Here is a 4,554-nt window from a genome sequence, read left to right on the forward strand (position 1 = left end):
TTTAGTCTTTGCAACTTTACAGATCTTCTTTTTGCACCAAGAGCTTGTAACACTCCAAAGAGAAAGGCAAAATTGAAATTGCATCATATGACCCCTTTAAAACAGTAATATTGTGAAATATTGTTCAAATGTAGTATTTAGTCAAATTTAGCAGCCATACTTCAGTCTTCAGTGTCACATGATCAGAAATCATTCTAAAATGCTAATTTGGTACTCAAGTAATATTTCTTATTATCAATGTTGAATCACTTACTGATCCTAAACATTTGAACAACAGTGTACTGATTCATTTGATAAAGCTGAGGTTCTTGCTAAAAGTAAAATCTTTATGTTTCTGTTGCAGGAGGCAAAACCTGACGTTCTTAATCTTTACATAAAGAGCACTCTGTCCTCCGTTAGCCATGCAGTACCGACAGGTACTTGGCAGTGACACGTTATCTAATACCAGTCTCAGTGAGTCCAGCAAAGCGTGACGTGTGACCAGCAAGCTCTCCCAGCATCCCGTTCGCTCACAATATCAACACTTAGGTCTTTTCCTCTGCTAGGTAACACATACCTATGGCATTTAGAAGAGGACGTGGGTATTAGCGGTGGAAGCTTGCTCAACTGAAATCAAAGGCTTGTATAAAAGCCATGCATATTGACCATGATCTTGACTGGCTCCTCTAAACATTGAATAAACACATCTGTGTTTATGTATGCTGAGTGTCTGAATCAAACTCCATTGGCCGTTTTAGGGTTTTAATGGTGGAGACTAATTACTTAATGAGTTTATTAGAGCTAATTTTCTGTGCTCTGGGATGTGAATTTAGCTTTCATCTGAGAACAAGAAGGTCTCTTATCTAATAGACTTCCACAGTCTGCAGCAAAGAGACGGTCTGTTAAAAAAAAACCATCCATGGATGTCTGGTTTAGGCCCTGATTAAGATTATGACAGTTTCTGCTCAGGATGTAAAGAGGCAATCTTCACAGAATGTCTTGTGGCATTCAAGCTCTTTCCTTTCTTTTTTCTTACTGATTTAAACATTTAGTCTTATATATAATATCAGTGATTCGGGCTGATTTTCATATTTAATACAAATAGGGAAATGATATAAATGGGGAATTGTACACTGTAAAAATAGATTTTTTTAAAGTTGTAAATAAAGATTATTGGAGTATGTTGTACAAGAAAATATTTAAGTTTTTCTACTTTAAAATGTAATGTTGCATGTCATGTGTTACTTGCTGTTTGTTTGTAATTGTGAAATTTACTAGTAATTTCTGCGCATACTCTGAAAAAAAGTGTAAATTTACTATGAAACAATTTTCTGCGATATTGTTCTTTTAAAACATATTCCGATAATCTTTAGTTTATTTACTACCCTGAAAAACTGAATTAAATTAGCTGAAAGATTATGTTCAAATTATATTATTATAAACAAAAGGCAACCTGAAGCATTTAAAAGTTTAGAAGAATTTAACTAATCAAAAATATTATTTATATATTATAACTTTAAAACACTTCAGACATTAAGAAATTCCTAATTAATCTGAGCACCTAAAACACGTTCCTGTCATCATGTTGGCCACAATGAAATCTTACCTGTCAGCAACTGTAGAAGACAGTGTGCTTTTAGCAAATGACTCTTGAACAAGGATTCAGATTATTGCGCCATTTTCATTTCAGAGCATTGACTCTGCTATTCTGTTTTCTTTTATTTGGGTGAAGTTTAGCACAGAGGCTTTTACGAGTGCCCATCTCTGGTGTTTGATGTTAAGGGCAGCTTCGGTCAATGTAGGCTCCTGGTATGTGTTTGGGGCAGGCTTGAGACAGGATAAATGTTTGGCAGGGAACATGTTCGGCCTCTTTCTTCTCCTCCAGGATAACATAAACAGTTTTGGCACAAGAAAGCAACGGTGACCCCAAGGCCAGCCTCTCACACAACCCATTCATTCACTGCCTACCTCTCTCTCTCTTTGTGTGTGTGTATAATGTTAGGACCATGGGACAAAGATGATGGACCCTGTGATCTGTAGCAAGGGACATCTTGTACCCTGATAATCCTGTAATCATTTGCTCATCCTCATGTCAGTCCAAAACTGACTTATTTTCTTCTTTTGAACACACACACACACAAATCCATACAAATGGAAGTCAACAAGGTCCAATGTTGTATTCAACCTCACTGATTTTCATTGTATCTACAAGCCTGTTCTTCAGAATGTCTTCTTTTGTGTTTCACAGAAGACATTTTAGCCCTTCTTTGATGTACCTTTAATCTAACATATTCTATCCCTTTAATTATAAAGTCCTCAAAATACCCTAAGGAGAATCATTACCTAATACATCATCAATGTTAGTTTTTAATATTCTGAAAATACATTAATTTCCTGATGCACGTTGTATTTATGATTTATTCCACCTCACACTATCCTTTGAGAGCACTTTGGCACAGAACAGAACCCTTGATTCATTCCCCAAAAAATATGCGAATTAAACACAGCCAGGAACGTCATCAGCTTCAGATGATTCACCGACGGAGGCTATTCTTTTAACACTCGCATGAAATACTCAGTCACTCAGGCTACACCCAGTGACAACTGTAGAATAATATATTGCTGTTCATTATTACGCTGTTTAAAAAAAACGGATGTGTTGTGTTTGATAAAATACACCTCTAAAGGCGTGATTAGTCAAGGGAATATTGTTCATCCAAATTGAAATGACATATTTAATTTCCTTTCAAGTTTAGATTTTGTATTTCAGGTAAAATCTTTGGCAGAAGATTTCACTGCTATATCCTACATATGTGACCCTGGACCACAAAACCAGTCACAAGGGTCAAGTTTTTTAAATTGAGATTTATACATATATTTATTACGAATAAATAAGCTTTCCATTGATGTATGGTTTGTTAGGATAGGACAATATTTGGCCGATATACAACTATTTGAGGATCTGGAGTCTGAGGGTGCAAAAGAATCTAAATACTGAGAAAATCGCCTTTAAAGTTGTCCAAATGAAGTTCTTAGCAATGCATATTACTAATCAAAAATTAAGTTTTGATATATTTACAGTAGGAAATTTACAAAATATCTTCATGGAATGTGCTCTTTACTTAATATCCTAATGATTTTTGGCATAAAAGACAAATTGTTAATTTTGACCCATACAATGTTTTTTTGACTATTGCTACAAATATACCCCAGCGACTTAAGACTGCTTTTGTGGTCCAGGGTCACATATAATTTCCACAGACTGTTATAATGTCATATGACTCCGCAAAGTGAATATCTATTACAAATATTTACATAAAATGTTGAACAATTGGCAAAATTGGAGGGGGGGGGCGGTTCCAGTTTGAAGATGGTTTGTTTGCTGCGACGGTAGCCATTAATTTGAAAGCAATATTGTGGTGACCCTTTGAACGCTGCTGTAGAACTCATTCTGTGTTCTCCCCATGCTGGAATGATAAAAACAAGAGTTATAGGTCTGTTTATCCCACTCTTAAAGCCCTGAGTGCATTATCAAACATAGAATGCATTAGGGTCAGTATTGTTAAAAGTGTTTTTAAGATCTAATAAATCCTGGTTATTTATGGAGCCGTGGTCACAACGCTTCACCCCCCACCATCTACTTTAATTTAGCCTGAGCTCTGCACCCATACCTGTGTGTGACCAAAATCCCAGCACTGTCTGATCTGATCCGACCCACATATGAAGGAAGCTTCCAAACTTTTGGTGACTGTGCAGCCATTTCTGTATCTTATGCAGAGGCATTTCTGCAAAGCCACTTTGTAGAATTCTGGACGTCTGTTTCCCTCAAATGCCAGATGCTTATATTTCCTTAAGACTGAGTGACAGAGTCTTCTTGTAGAGTGAATGCTGAAGCCATCATGAACTCTGTTTTATAGTCTGCTGTTGTAGAGTGGGTGGCTTTGACCTCCCTCCATGCCTTTAATGGGATGGATGTGTGTGTGTGTGTGTGTGTGTGTGTGTGTGTGTGTGTTATACATATATAATGCTATATATAATAGCCATATAGGCCTGCTAGCAGTGTCTTTGTGTGTGTTTATTCTCCTAATGGGAATTCATGATTTTTAGTATGTCTAGAGATGGGTTGCTTGATTTATTGTTCTATTGCAAGAAATACTTAAAAATTTTGCTGTAAGGTCTGTGTGAATATTAACACACACACGCGCACACACACACACTCATTGAAAAAAAAACCTGTGAAATTGGCAATACAGCTAAAACCCATTTACAACTGCTTATTTCTGGTTCGGATGATCTGATGACAAATGGTCAGAGCTAAATGTAGCTAGATATTAGGGCTGCACGATTAATCGCATGCGATATTTAACGCGCATCTTGTCAGAAAGCCGGTTCTGTTATCAGCGGTAAATCTCCATCACCTGCGTGCTTTCACATTGAGCAGCATTAACTACACAGAGCCGTTGTTCACTGATGAGTTGCGCAAAAAATCGCGCGAATATGAACGTGGTTTAGCGCAGCTCGTTAGTGAACAACGGCTCTGTGTAGTTAATGCTGCTCAATGTGAAAGCACGCAGG

The sequence above is a fragment of the Sinocyclocheilus anshuiensis genome, unplaced genomic scaffold (genome assembly GCF_001515605.1).
Source record: "Sinocyclocheilus anshuiensis isolate Anshui unplaced genomic scaffold, SAMN03320099.WGS_v1.1 scaffold816, whole genome shotgun sequence".
NCBI classification, from domain to species: Eukaryota; Metazoa; Chordata; class Actinopteri; order Cypriniformes; family Cyprinidae; genus Sinocyclocheilus; species Sinocyclocheilus anshuiensis.